This window comes from Arvicanthis niloticus, chromosome 24 (assembly GCF_011762505.2).
Source record: "Arvicanthis niloticus isolate mArvNil1 chromosome 24, mArvNil1.pat.X, whole genome shotgun sequence".
Taxonomy (NCBI): Eukaryota; Metazoa; Chordata; class Mammalia; order Rodentia; family Muridae; genus Arvicanthis; species Arvicanthis niloticus.
This window is the reverse complement of record NC_133432.1, coordinates 8,481,850-8,497,029: the sequence shown is the minus strand read 5'-3', so window position 1 is coordinate 8,497,029 and position 15,180 is coordinate 8,481,850. Positions and strand designations below refer to the sequence as shown.

General features: G+C 51.5%; 1 protein-coding gene across 1 annotated transcript in view; it reads right to left on the bottom strand.

Moving 5' to 3' along the window:
- The window catches only part of Nos1 (nitric oxide synthase 1), a 177,641-nt gene extending 168,087 nt beyond the window's left edge, over positions 1-9,554 (bottom strand). Inside the window, exon 1 of the mRNA XM_076922586.1 lies at positions 9,431-9,554. The gene's annotated coding sequence lies outside the window, so the exon portion shown is untranslated. The remainder of the gene's footprint in view (positions 1-9,430) is intronic.
- Between the last annotated feature and the right edge of the window lie 5,626 nt (positions 9,555-15,180).

Genomic DNA, 15,180 nt, shown 5'->3' with positions numbered 1-15,180 from the left:
AGCCGAGAGCAGATCCCTGCAGGCCTAGGGAAGATGTGGGGGTTTCCCTTAGCTTAGCTGCATGTTGGGTCTTCCAAATTCCCAGGTGGTGGCCCTGGGAAGACCACACTCAAGCCTGTTCTTTGGGTATCACCATCAAGACTCAAAGCCTGCTAAGTCTATTCCACTGTCCGTCTATCCCTCCCTCCCTCCCTCCCTCCCTCCTTCCTTTTTCTCTGTCCTCCACAATTTTCTCATAGATCTCATTCTATAGCTCAGGCTGGTCTTGAACTCATGACCCTCTTGGCTCTGCCCCCCTCAATGCTGAGATGACTAATGTGTGCCCCAGTCTATTCCTTTCTGCATCCCTTGCTCTTCTCTTTCCCCCCTGATGTCAAACCAAAATGCCCCTGAACATCTTGTTGCTCAGCTCCGTGCCTTCTGAAGTCGCTTCTGCCTCACGCCCGTGACAGCCACCGCCATACCTAGCCACCCCGCTGTAATTATCATACAAGGACACGGGGACAATGTGGATGCTGTGTGGAAATATTCCTGCTGGTGCCCAGTGAAGCCTGAGGAGGGGACATCAGCTACACCTTAAGGAAGAGAGGGACTCACATCTCTACTGAGGAAAATGAAGCAGAAAATCGAGTCACCAAGCAGAGGCGGTGTAAGGGTGATTAAAAGAACCCTCTGGAAGGAAAGAAAAAAAAAAGCATGCAACCCAAACCCTAAAACCCCCAACAACTGTGAATTAAACGCTTCAAAAGTTAAAAAAAAATCCCTCTAGGCAGTATGTCCTGCACTTACAGGACGTGCAGTGGCTTTGTCGTGGCAGAATGACACACCGCCCCTCACACATGTGTTTCCAAGTCGAGTTTTATTGGCTGCGTAATTGCAATCATGTTTACCGTGGTGTCTGTCCGCTTCTGCTGTAGAACAGTGTGGGAGACTGGAAGGGCTGGGAACTCACGGAGCGTGTCTGCTGGCTCCCATTTAAACGTCGTAATGAGGACATTTCACGGTGACACTGAAGGGGACGTGCCAGTGAGGATCTGAGCCCTTTAAAGGCACGCCGTCTCCAAAGACTCTGCAGCAGGCACCACCGTAAGGGCTCAAAGCTTTGTAGACAGTGACCCCACCTCCATGAGCCTTTGGCCATGATGTGTTAATCAACTGAAGGGCAATTCTGGTCCCTATCTATTTCATGGAGCAAGTGAGAGGCTTGGTGATGGGTGTGCAAAGTGGGAGGGACACAGTCTGATGGTGACATTGAAGGAGAAACTGAGAGGAGGGCCAGTCCGTATCCCCTCTGCAGAGCCACCCCAGTCCGTATGTCCTCTGCAGAGCCACCCCAGTCCGTATGTCCTCTGCAGAGCCACCCCAGTCCGTATGTCCTCTGCAGAGCCACCCCAGTCCGTATGCCCTCTGCAGAGCCACCCCAGTCCCTATGCCCTCTGCAGAGGCACCCCAGTCCCTATGCCCTCTGCAGAGCCACCCCAGTCCCTACCCCTTTGGCAGAGTCATTGCAGGCCCACCTTCACCACATCGGCTCTAGGGGTCATCTTGGTGATCGGCCTTGGACTACACCCATGTGTTTTTAATTCAGCCTTCTTTTACGATACTATATTTGTGAGACTCCTAGAAAGACACCAGACCTGGGCTATTTTTGGGGACCCCAGTCACAGAGAGGTAGATGAATAAACACATAGATCCAGAAATGGATCAGATGGCTACAGGAAGATGGGTGAGTGATGGGGGAGCAGAAATGAATGCGCGAGCTGGTCAGTGGGGAGTGAATAATTGATAGAGAATGGCTAGGGGGAGGGCTGAAGAGATTACTGACAGGAGGGAAGGGAGGGTGGATGCACGAATTAAAGGGTGGAAGGACAAATGATTAGGTGGGTGAATGGAAGAGCTGACTGATCATGAGTATTTGTGTGTGTGTATGTGTGTCTGTATATGTATGTTTGTATGTGTGCATATGTGTGCATGTGTGTGTATGTCTGGTTATATGAGTGTGTGTGTGCATGTGTTTGTGCATGTGTGTGTTTGTCTGTGTGTCCATGTTGCATGTGTGCTTGTGTTTGTGCATATGTGTGTGTGTGTGTGTGTGTGTGCATGTGTGTCCTGGAGTGGACACACACACGGTGTGGGAGTGCATGGCCAAAAGCTTTCATGTTTTCTCAGCAACTAATTTTAATGGCACCCGGAGTCCTGTGAGGCTCAGACTTTTAACAGCAGCTTTCTTGTCAGTGAGTCAAGGCTGGGGATTTGCTTCTCAGTACCACTCATTCCCTGTGCCATGCAGAAGACCATGGCTATGCACTGGGCACCCCATAGTACAGGGAAAGGTCTGTAGGGGCAAGAGTACAGTGCGGAGCAGACTCTCTGGCCAGAAACACCACCAAGTTCCAGCCTGAGCTTCTTTTTCTCTGCTCAAAGGTTTGACTTATTGAACACACGAGCTTTTGGTTGTTGTTGTGGTGTTTAGATCATGTTCCTCTCCGGGGGGCATCAAATATCTCTTAGCAAAAAAAAAAAAGGCTGTTTCTTTTTTCATCCTGTGTTCTGTAATTAAACTGAGTCACAAAAGGAAAAGAGAAAGTGGAGAAGGAGGGGAAGAAGTGGAAGAGGAAGAGGAAGGGGAGGAGGAGATGGAGGAAAATGGAGGAGGATGAGAAGGAGGAAGAGGAAGGGGAGGAGGAGATGGAGGAGAATGGGGGAGGATGAGAAGGAGGAGGAGGAAGGAGAGGAGGAGGAGGGAGAGGATAAGGAAGAGGATAAGGAAGAGGGAGAGGAAGAGGGAGAAGAGGAGGATGAAAAGGGGGAGGAGGGGCAGGAGGAGGGAGAGTTGTTGAAAACATAGTTGTTCTAGCCTCATCTATTCCCAGTGGGAGGAAAGGGAAAACCCAGATGAAGGGGGTCAAAAAATCTGACAGTAAAACTACCACAATCCAGAGGAGAAAGGGACATTCCAGAAACACGTGGTCTCTCAGTACACATGTCACTGCACACATGAGCGTGTATGTTAGGAGGGTAGAGCCAGTGGTCAGAGTGCAGTCTCCCCACACTAACACCATGACCCAGAAGCCCTGCCCAAGCCTGGCTCTGAGCCCGTGGGCCTCTGTTCCCATGTCTGTTAATGAGAGGAAACCATCTTCATATGGCTTCTGAGAGGGCCCTTGGAATAACAAGGGGAGGACTACAAACTGGGGGGCAATGCCCATGAGAGATGGGACATCTTTTACACACTGCCTGAATTGGCTTAGGTAGAATGAATTTGAGTTTCTCTGGAGTCCAAGACTCCAAAGTTGGGCGAAAATACATTGACACACAAAGATGGCCGCCACACAGGTTATGGGTGCCAGTACATGCCTTCCATGGCACTTGACACAGGTCCCACCCATGACCTCATGTGCACACACTCCCAGTTCTGTAAATACTCCATTAAACACATGAACCCTGGCTCTGGTATGGTAGGATAGTCCTCTGCGTTTGGGGGGCAAAAGAGTTGTGAGTTTGAGGCCAGCCTGGGCTACCATAGTAAGACTCTTTCTTCACACCAAAGGAGTGAATGAGCAATTAAAGGAATGGATGAATACACACCACCTTCCATGTGCACACCAACATACATGTTCATCCATGCTGTCCTCAACAATCCTCAGTGCTTACAAACAAACCTTCCTCCCCACACGCACTCTCTCACACATGCCTCCCAAGTGCACCTTCTGGCATTCTGACATGCTCACACATGTGTTCACAAGTGTGTTCATGCTCCCCATAATCTCCCCAAGTCCTCATGTCCGCACACAGGCACTTTTATAACCCCCCTCACATATCTTCACACCTGCCTTACCCAACTATACATATATCCTCACACCCTCACCACACACATGGGCATGTACACACACTCTCATGCCCATCACCACACATACACTTCTCATGCATATATTCACACACATTCCCTTATAAACCTCTCCTCCCTCTCTTACACACACACACTCTCTCTCTCTCTCTTACATCCACACACCTCTCCTCTTACACACTAACATATCTCACACACTTTCACAGGTCTCTCTCACATGCACATGACTCTACATACCTCTCTCATGCACACACACCTCTCTGTGACAGACATCTCCCCTCCTCACACACACAACTTCACACCATATGCCCTGCCCCCCCCCCCAGCCTTGCATACCCTCCGCCCTTGCCATGAAACACATGCCATTCTTGGGGTTCTGCACTTTTCTGGCTGACTCTGACAGAAGGCCATGTCCCCGCTTATGACTCTTTTCATGTCCCTCCTGCACCCCTGTCCTCACCACCCTGCCCCCCAAATCTCCAGACCCATTTCTTTGTCTGTAGTGACCTCCTGGCTCTCTGCTCTGTAACCTTGACCACTTCCTTGACGTCCCGCAACCCCATCATGAACTTGAAACCTGGTGCACGTGGGGATCCTTGCTTGTTACTCATGCATAATCTCAGGGTTCAGTGCATGACAGACGCTGAGGGACCATGTACAGAAGGGACGGATGACTGACGGGGTGAGAGTTGGGTACAGGAGGCTTCTAGCCAGTGCTTCAGGTCTGCATGAGGTGTGAGGAGGGGACAGGACTGGAGCAGTTCCAGGTTTTGTCTCCCCCAGCTCTCGGCTGAACACGAGCCCCTCCTGAGCCAGCTCCAGCCCCACACATATCCCGTGTTGCTTATTTAGGGGCCAGCTGTCACAAGTCAGAGTCACCTGCGAAGAGGGAACCCTGAGTAATAAAAAAATGTCTCTGTCAGACTGATTACAGGACAAGGCTGTGGGATAGCTTATTTTTCCTTACAGTCATTTATTCTTATGTGTACAAGTGTTTTGTCTGTTATATGTGTGTACACCGTGTGCATCCCTGGGGCCTGCAGAGGCCAGGAGAGAGCATCTGAATCCCTTGAACTGGAGAGACAGATGGCTGTGAGCTACCATGTGGGTGCTGGGAGCTGAACTAAGGACCTCCACATGAGGGACAAGTGCTTTTAACCACCGAAGCAATATTTATTATTATTATGATTATTATGATTATTATTACTTTTATGTAGCCTTGACTGGCCTGGAAATCTCTTTCCTAGGCCAGGCCAGCTCTGAGGTTATAGAGACCCACCTGTCTCTTTTTCCAAGTGCCAGAAGGAAAAGGCATGAGCCGTACCTGGCCTGTATTGTCTTGACTAATAATTGGTTAACATAGCTCGTTGTGTAGAGTGCCATCCCAGGGTCCTCGGTTGTAAAGAAAACAGGCTGAGCAAGCCATGGGGAGAGCAAGCCAGTGAGCAGCACCCCTCCATGGCCTCTGTTTCAGTTCCTGCCTCCAGGTTCCTGTCTCCGCTCTGCTTGATGATCGACTCTAAGCCTTATGCCAAATCTAAGTTCACCGAGCTGCTTTTGATCGCCACGTTTATCATAGCAACAGAACATGAGCTAAGCCGTGCTCCCTCCTCACATCCCCCTGAGACACCAAGCCCTATGCACGCACTTAGGGTTCAGGTCAGGGAAGACCCCAGTTATTCCACAGTAAGGGGGCTGCCTGTGGCTGGACTCTGTCTCAGTATACTGTCTCATATTGTCCTTTGCAGCTTCCAGAAACTGGACCATATGAGTTCTACAGACACTGTACCCACCATGCCACTAGAGGGGCTACATGGCATTTACACTCCACAGCCAGGGAATCACCAGCCCAGAAAACCAAAGGCCAGCTCAAACGAGATGGGGGCCCCAAGGGGTAGGGCTAAGATTTGAACTCGGGTTCCAGAATCTTCCTTGCTCATTCGCCTGACTTCCCACACGGGTCTGGTGCCCCCATTGGCTTTCCTTTACGTTCTCCGTTGGCACAATGAGCCCCATGTGGTCCTCTCATCTATCGTCCATCCTTTAGTCTAGAAGTCACCCAGTGTGGTGGGTGACAAGCACGATTCACCCAGATGGCCTTCAATGGCACGTGTGCCCCAGCTTCTGTGTCTTTCGAAGTGAAGGAAGCTGGCTTACCTATAAAATTGACATTCTTCTTTGCCCACGTCCCCCTCACTGCTGGGGACAGCTTGAGCCAATGACTGACTGAGCCCACTTGCCTGAGTCTCTGGGTGGCATGACTCAAAAAGGTAGCCCATTTCCCAGAGCCCCATGGTCCAGGTTGAGGCTTGTTCCAGTTTTGCTTTGTGCCCTGTGTAAGCTGCACCCCCTGTCCTGGCAGCCTTCCTTCCATTGTTCAGACCCCAGACAATCCCTTTTCTGCTGGGGTGCCGGCTGAGATGGGTAGGACCACCTGCCTATCATCATGACCTCTGGAGAAGCTCTGATCAGATCTCACCCACTCAATCCATGTTACATACACACAGTACCCCTTCTGTACCAGCGGGAGCAGCCAGGTTGTGTTCTCTCCCCTACCTGTCAGGCAGCTCAATCACAGAACATAGTAGGAGCTTAATAGCTGTTTGTTGAATGACTACAGAAACAGACTACTATCAGGGTCTCCTCCAATCTCAAGGCCACCGCTTCATCACCTGCCATGTCCTCCTAGCTGGACTGGGACTTGTCAGCTGTCCAGCTACCACAGGGGTTTTACCAGGGGACCTCAAGGCCCTTTGAAGGCAAGGGACTGAGACAACAAGATCTCCTTCCACCTCTTGGGCTTCATCTGGAACATTTGACACGAATCCATTTCCCTAGAATTTTGTTTGGGCAAAAGTTTTCCATGTCTGCCTGTAATGTATGAAAAGCTTTGTTGTTTTCTGAAGGCCCTGCCCACTGCCTTAATGCTTCCCACATCCTCCGGCACCAGCTCCATACAAGTGTTATGTACCAGGTATGTCAGCCTGCCTGTAATCCTGGCATGGTGAAGAAGAAGGAAGCAGGTCATGTCTCAGAAAATCAGGGGCTCAGCTTAACTACACTCCAGCAGATGTTTCAACACCCACGAGTACACAGGCAGCACAGATTAGATTTGGTGGGGTTATTACAAAAGGGGAAAAGCCATGAAGTTGGGAAGGAGTTGGGGGTGAAGGGGACAGATCTGGAGGGAGTGGGGGCTGAGAGGGCGGCTCTGGAGGGAGTGTGGGGGGGAAATATGATCTAAATACACTGTATGCATGTGTGAAGTTTTAAAAATTAATAAAAATGTCGTATTAAAAAACAAAGAGAAGCAGGGGCTGTAGCTCTGTGGTAGAGAACTTGCCGAGCACGCACAAGACCCATTCCTAGCACGGCTAACCCAATAAAATCAGGAAACAGAATAGCTCGTGTCCCATTGAAGACTGGAACTCAGTAAGAGGCTAGCTCTGGGGGTTTCAGGTGTGGCCCGTAGACAGCAGGCAGGGAAGGACCTTGGTGGGTGAAGGGACCTGAGAAGTAAGTCACCTCATGTGCTACACGAGGTGGCATCCAGCTTGTGGGAAACACTAAACGCATCGTCTCTTTAATGGGTGACCGGAGCCTTGGGCAGGCTTAGACAGCAAGCAGAGAAATAATCACATGTTCCCTTGGGAAAACACAGTTAAGCCACGGGCACATGTGAATGCCATCCTGCCCTAGGGGTAGATATTTTCAAAATGCTAAGGTATCCATCACGAATTGAATTCTGGACTTTAGCTACAGCCTCTGATTCCCAGTGGATCCTGGGAACATTCCGATTGGTGCTTCAAGGGGACCCCACGAAAGAACTTTAATCTGCCTCTATTGCTTCAGCACCTGGCATGTCCCAGACCAGAGATGGGTGTCCTCCTGCACACAGCCGTGGAAAGAAGAGGGATGATGGAATCTCAAGTTCAGAGGTCTTCGTGTGTCTGAACCTGTGAGCACGGAATCTGACTCACAGTAGATCCTCAGTGAACACGGCACAGTGCGTAGCGGGCTGTGGGAACGAAGGCCTTTGCTGCAGGGTAGCTGCTTTGTAATTTGGTCCTGAGATGTTTCTTGCTAAAGCTTTTGTGACCTGACTGAATCCTTCATTCATTATTGTACCTCCATGTCAGGCCCAAGTCCTAGTTGGGAAGAGGCTGGGGAGGATTTTTATGGAGGAAACAAACTAGGGTCAGTATTTCCCAGAAAGCAATGGGACTTTCCCGTGGCTTAACCCACCTCTTCCCCTTCCCTCCGACTCACAGACAAGGTTCCAGGGGCTCAGTCCTCAAGTCCAGCCACCAGGGAGGTAGGAGTTCTGGAGACAAAGATGGCTAAGTCCCCAAAATGATCGCACAAAGGGTGGGGGGGGGACACAGATACTGCCCAGCAAACTCATAGAGTGTGGCACCCCCAGAACTCATTACCCCCAGAAGGACAGAGCAGCCTTCAGTAACTTGGCCCCAGAGCCAAGAGGCCCATGTCCACATGGCACAGTCACCAAGAGCAACACAAGAGACACAGTCACAGGAAGACTCTGCAACGGCCCGCTGGTCACCGGGCCTAGTCCATCCTCCAAGATGCACATTACAGAGACCATACAGGAAATGCACACTAAGGGGCATGTACCCCGGGGGGCCAGTGGAGCTTGACTAGAAGTTTGTTGCAGGAATACAGAGACGGACAGCCAAGGACGTGCCCATTGCTCTAATGTGTTGACAGCTGCCTTCACTTTCCTGGGTTTTACTCAGGTGTCCTCCAACTTTAGACCTTCCACGGTCACTAGCACCAGGTGATGCCACCATACAAACCCTTCCATGGCTACAGAAACCTCTTCCAGCCAGGAGCCCAGGCTCCACAAAGCCCAGGGGCCCAGGAATATGAGTCACATCATATTCCATACACCTCCATAAACCTCCCCCCTCCCTCTCCCAGAGTCCGTCCTACAAGCACGCAGCTGCCCCATACACTGTTCCTCTTGGGGAATCAACTTCCTCCGTGATACAAACCCCACCAAGCTGAACCAGTGGCCCTGGTAGCAGGTGCAGGGCCAGGACCTGGCTTGGCCTTCTGTGCCCCAGGACACATGGCATCTGGAGCTGGAGCCTCTCCCCCTCAAAGAACTACTTTGGTGCAGGGATCTCTTCAGCTACCCTATGGGGCCACCCACAACATGGGCTCTGGGGCCAGTAGGTTGTAGGAACTGAGCCTTAGATGCCCACCCACGCGGCCACAGAGGCAGCCTTTCCTGTGGAGTGTCCAGGAGAGAGTCAGGGACTCCTCCAAATAGCCTCTGACCGAGCTGGTCCCTCATCCACCCTTCATGCCTCCTTCAGACGCAGCGTGGGGGTGCCCTCTGTGACTGTGTGACTCAAGGAAGGACACTGGATGGCATCCGGTCCCCTGGGGTCTCCTTGAGGTGAGGCTGAGGAGAAGAGGGTCCAGGATGCTGGGAGGCCTGGAAAAGCCTCTAAGGAGCGAACTCTACTGGAGGAGCCCCCTCCCCTGATGCCCAAGTGCCCCCACGCACCCTGCTTTCCTCCCACCCAGGGGACCGAGCCCCCACCCGCTACTCACAGGCTCCTGCAAAGCCTCCCCCTGGCATGGTGGTGTCGCCCCTCAGTCCGTGCTCCCCATCTGGAGAGACTGCAGCTCTAATCAGCAGCCCTGCGTGGTGCGGCCGAGCGACTCAGGGCCTTAATTGACACCAGGTGGCCCCTCCCCAGGGGCAGGCTGGGAGGCGGCTCAGCACGGGGCCCAGAGGCCAAGCCCTGGGCAGGGGGGGCACACCCAGGCTCAGCGCACTCAGACTTCCCCTGGAGAGCCGAGAGGAGAGAGGTGAGGGTGGCTAGCCAGCCCCCAGGCAGCCCTCCCTCCATCGCGACAGCCCTGTTTCCCTAGACTCTGACCTTTCTTTCATTCCAGAGGCTGTGGTGGTTGTGGCAGCTTCTGCCAGGGACGGAGGTGGCTCAGGTTTCCCCCAGCTGGCTGGGATGGCCTGGAGTCAGGATCGCAGCCCTGAGTCTTCTGTGTCTAGGCCGTGGCTGCTGGACCTGAATCCAGCCTTTCACAGTGGCACCCAGGAATCCTGGGAGCTTTAACTGAGCATTTACTACACGCTAGGATAGGTACCCGTGCAGCCCCCAAACAAAGCTTGCAAGCTCCACAAAGTGGCTATTTAGTAACTATTTGTACACAAAGCACCTGATTCTCAGAGAAACTAAGTTTCTTCTTTAAAGTCACACAGCAGGGGAGCCAACCCCCCCCCCCCCCCCAGCCTGACACGAGGTTATGGCTTCTCACAGTGCAGCCTGCAAAAGAGATAACATGAGCCCCTTGTTTGGATTAGGAAAACTGAGGCCCAGGGACAGGAAGCCAGTTCTAAAAGACACACAGCCAAGTAAGAAATTACTACCTGCCGCTAGGTATTTTGGGCTAGGTTTCTGAGGCTATCTCTCCTGACCCACCTGTGTCCTGGCTGATCTAAGGGAGTGTGGAGCCCCAGCTGGGGATCTGAGAGAAAAAAGAAGTCCTGGACATGGAGTCAGGAGACATGTGCTGAGCTCTCTGTGTGACCTCAAGCAGGTTCCTCTACCTCTCTGGGCTTAGCTGCAGCTACAGTGTACAAAGGATGAGCGCTTTGAGACAGAGGAAGGGTTTGGAGAATGGAAAATTGATTGCTATTCTCGCCAGGTGCCCTTCCCGGTGACCCTGGGGCTGCTCTTTCTCCTCACTGCTGGGGAGTCGCACCCAACTCACAGGAGTGCATGGCTCTGCAAATACACTGACCCCCTCCCCCTGCTCTGGAGAACACGGCCTCCCTGCCCAAGCCCTGAGAGAATAAACGAACTCATGCCCCAGCGAGTGTCTCTGGGTAATGGTACTTGTTGAACACCTACTGTGTGCAGGGATTTAAGGGCTGGTCTCATCGTGGTGCCTACCTTGTGAAGACAGAAATTAAGACGCATCCCCTTTTAAAATTAGTTTTAGTGTGTAATAACGGTACCAGGTGTAATTATTTGTGTTACACACTTGAATAATTGAGTCACCTATTATTGTGTCCTTATTTAATAAAAGAACCTACTGTGTGCCTACTGTGTGATAGGCATTATTCCAGGTGCTGGGGCTACAGCAGCTGACAGGCCCGTGTCCCTTTCGATGATTAAATAATTACTGTATCATTATCCTCAGGCAAGACAGGTTTCCCCACACGTGGTTGAGTGACACGCCCGTCTGCTGTGGTCTGCCCCCTCAGGAGCTCCAAAGTGGAGTGTGGGATTCTAGAATGTTCTTAGGTCTAATCCTCAGGGTGGCTTATAGGCTCATTTTGGTCTGATTGGCGGGCACCCTGGCTGGTAGCTCACACCCCTGGCACAGACCCAGCCTCCACGTGGGGCTGGGGAAGACGAGCCATGAGTCAGCCAGCCTGACTGGTCAGCTGGAGACAAGAAGGGAGCAGGCAGCTGCCTGGGCTGTCGGCCATGAGGCCTCCTGAGCCAGGTCCCGAGGCAGGTGATGGGGTTCAGGCCGAGACCTCAAGATGACAAAGCTCTGAGCTCAGATGGTGGGGTCACTAACGAACTCACTAGAATATTCCAGTGAGAGTTATGAGAGGGGCTGCCTTGTAAAGGAATGGAGTTCCCCATCTATTGGATTCCAGAAATCGGGAGAGATTCCAAAAAAGTTGTCCTCAGCCTTCCTCTGGGGCTGACCTTAGACGTTGTCACCTGACATCTCAGAGTCCTTGTCCACACTGGGCAAGTGCATCCCATCCCTCCCCTGCTCTTCCTTCTCAGTCCAGCCCTAAGCCAGAGCCATAGGTTTTGTTTTTACTTCCCCACAGCACCCTAGGCCCGGCACATAGTAGGTGTTCAGCAAACATGGCCTATTAAAAACAGACCGCTTGAAACCTTTGCTTCTGATGTTCCTCCTAGCTTGGCGCAAGTGTGACATTGGTGAGCAGAATTTCGGTCATTCATGAGTCTCAGTTCAACAGAATCGGGCACTGGGGTTTAACCCTGAGAAGCCGCTCCGGTATTCTGGGACTTGGGGACTCCGGGACTCCAGGACTCCGGGACTCCAGGACTCCAGGCCTCCTCCCCTCTCCCTTCCCCTCCCTCTCTCTGTGTCTAAAGCTATAGGCTGCTGTGAGTTGCCTAACATAGCTGCTGGGAACTGAACACAGATTCTCTGGATGGGCAGTAAGTGTTCTATCTCTCCAGCCCCATGATGGTTATTTTGTTTTGTTTTGTTGGTTTGCTTCTGAGACAAGGTTTTATGTAGCCCAGGATGCTCTCAGATTTCCCTTAGGGCCAATCAAGAATGGCCTTGAATGTCTGCTGCACCTCCCGAGTGCTGGGATTACAGGTGTACATCACCAGAGCCACTTCCTGGCTGTGCTTTTGACTAGGTGATTGGCACTGGTGTTAATGATAGTCATGGTTCAGCCTTGGCCACAAATCCACATAGGAGCCGACACTTACCAATCATTTCCATATTGGGAGGAAGAATGTGAGAAGACAAACTCCTTGCTTCAAGTCCAGGTTCCCATCCTCTTGGTGTGCTGGGCAGGCGGAACCTGACACTCCACTCCAAGGCTAGTTGTAGGGACGGGAGCTGGGGCTACGTGTTCCCTGCCTGACAGCTCATCTGTTCGTTACTCTGTTGCTTCTAATCTGAGCCCAGAGCAGAGGAAGGTCGATTCTCTTTTGTACTGCCAGACGAGGACGGCTCCAAAGACATAACGCAGGTTAGGTTAGTTAAGGAAGGTGCAGAGTTCGAAGCCAACCTGGGCTACATAGAGTTCCAGAAGGCTGGTATGGATTACAGAGTGATAGACCCTACACAGAAAAAAAATATTAAATAAAAAGATAAATAAATTATGGCAATATACTTTAATCCAAAAAGTATATATTAAAAAAAAGCTTGCTCCAAAATGTTACCAGTACAAAAATGATAGACAAGTTATTTATTCTATGTCATTTTGTCTTTGAGACAGGGTTTCACTATGCAATCCAACTGGGTTTAAAACTCACGGAGTTCACTTGCCTCGGCTTCCTGCATGCTGGGATTAAAGGCATGTGCCACCACACCTGGCATTATTTTATTTCTTTGATGAAGGTCTCACGTGGTCAGGGCTGGTTTCCAAGTTTGTGCAGTTATGGATGTGACAAGTAGGAAGTAATGCAGGTCTGAAAAGCTCTCTTGGCTGAAGGAATGAGTACAGGGGGCAGGCTGTCCTTCATTCCATGGCCTGGTGGCCCCGAACCCACGGACCTCAGGGTGGCACATATCTGATACTTTATCTCTCCACCACAACACTAGCATCCCGGGCCTGGTGTCCTGCTGAGATGTAGGCCTTCTCTTCTAGCCTGCATGTGTCCTTCTTTTAGGTTCCGAGTTTGACCACAGCTTGGGTCATAGGAGATAACTGGACCCTGAATCTGGAGTCCTGTGTGACTTTCATCCCTCCACCCCTGTGGGCTTTTCACAGAACCACGGCCATCAAAGGGGATCTCCCATGGCAAAAGGCTTTGTGCCTGAGACTTACTGGCCACAGCTAGGCAGGGTTAGAGTGGCTGTTTCGTGGGGAATCCCCCACAGTAACCCACATTTGTTTCCTAGGGGTAGAATTCATTGCTGACCTCCCATGGGCCAGCTTGGGAGTCAGAACTGGTTGGAACCAGAGTTCTGGGGACCCAGACATGGCTTAACCACAAGAACTCACATGCCCTTGCACCTTGATTTCCTCATTTGTGACCTGGGAACGGCCCCATGCTGGTCTGCAGCAGTGCACTTTAGCAAGACTTGGTCCTGGGATAGCAAGTGGTCGTCTGGCTTCAGAATGTTAATGAAAAGGTTAGGTAAGGATGGCTGGCACGCAGCAGCCTTTTAATATCTGGTGACCAGCTTCTTGGCTATCGGATCTATGAAGATGGTTTGTGGAGATTTCCTAGTATCCTCAGCAAAACGCTGACAGTGACTGAGGTTATTCCCAAGGCAAAGGCAGACAGTACCATATGAAGGGGAGAGAGTCTCACATGCCTGGGAGCAGAGGGTGGTGCTTTGTTCAAAGTGGAAGACCTCAGAATCTTCCAAATGACCTCATAGAGGCTGTAGAAAGATGGGGTGTGGAATAGGGCTCCCCAAATTACACGCAGCTCTGGTCCTACCCAGCGTAGCTCGAAAGCAGTGGCTGAAGACAGCGGCTTTGGGGCCGGGGTATTGGTTCGGTGGGTAAAGCTCTTGCAGGAGTTTGGACTTCCACACCCATGTGAATTGCAGCCTGCGAATGCTGGGTGGGTGTTGGAGCCTGTTTGCAATCCCAGCAATCAGGAAATCAGAGACGGAGATCCCCAGAACAAGCTGGCTGACTATACTAGCAGAATGGGTGAGTTTCGGGTTCAGTGAGAAACTCTGCCTCAAAAATAAGGTGAAGAAAGATTTAGGAAGACATTCAGTGTCAATATTTAGCCTCTGCACACACACAAGTGAGCACATGCACACACACACACACACACACACACACACACACACACACTCCACTGCAACCTTGCAGGGCTATCATCCCAGCACCCAGGAGGCTTAGGTTAAGAGTGGAGAATTTGAGGGCAGTCAGGTAGTTACATAGCAAGATGTTGTTTAGAAAAGAAAAACAAAACAGGACTGAAATCCTGGCTCTTGGACCTGAGTTCAAATCCCATCATGGTCTTGGCATTAACTGATTGAGACACCCACTAGTGTCATACTCAGAAAGTGGACCAGAATTTGCTTTAACTCCCAGCAAGGAGTGGGAGTTCTGGGGAGCAGAAGGTCTAGGGTAGGGTGGGGGCTTCTCCCACACTGTGATGCATACCTGTATCAGCAACTCATGTGTGCAGAGTGTGTTCAAGGCCCTTACAGAAGCCACACCGCGAGGGAGGAAGATGGCAGCATTACAGTGGGCACATCTAATTCATGAAGGTTCAGAGAAGCCAAGCCATCTGCCCAAAGCTACACAGTATGCATGTTGTCAAGGGGTGATTTGACCCCAGGCCTGTCAGGGAATGCATGAATGAGGGCAGGAGAGGGTTTTCCCAGGCCAGGTGGGCAGAACAGGTGAGGTCAGGGAGAGAGCGGTCATAGCTGTGCACAACAACTTTTCCAGTCTCCAGCTGCCCCTGTCACTCCCCCAGTGGAGATCTTGTTTCGCAGAAGCACATTAGAGGCCTCAGTATGAGCCTGGGCAGATGGCTCAGTGGGTAAAAAAATTTGCCCAGCAGGACAGGGACCTGAGCTTGCCCCCAGGCAGTGGTACACTAGTGTGGTCCTGGAGCAGGGAGGTGGAG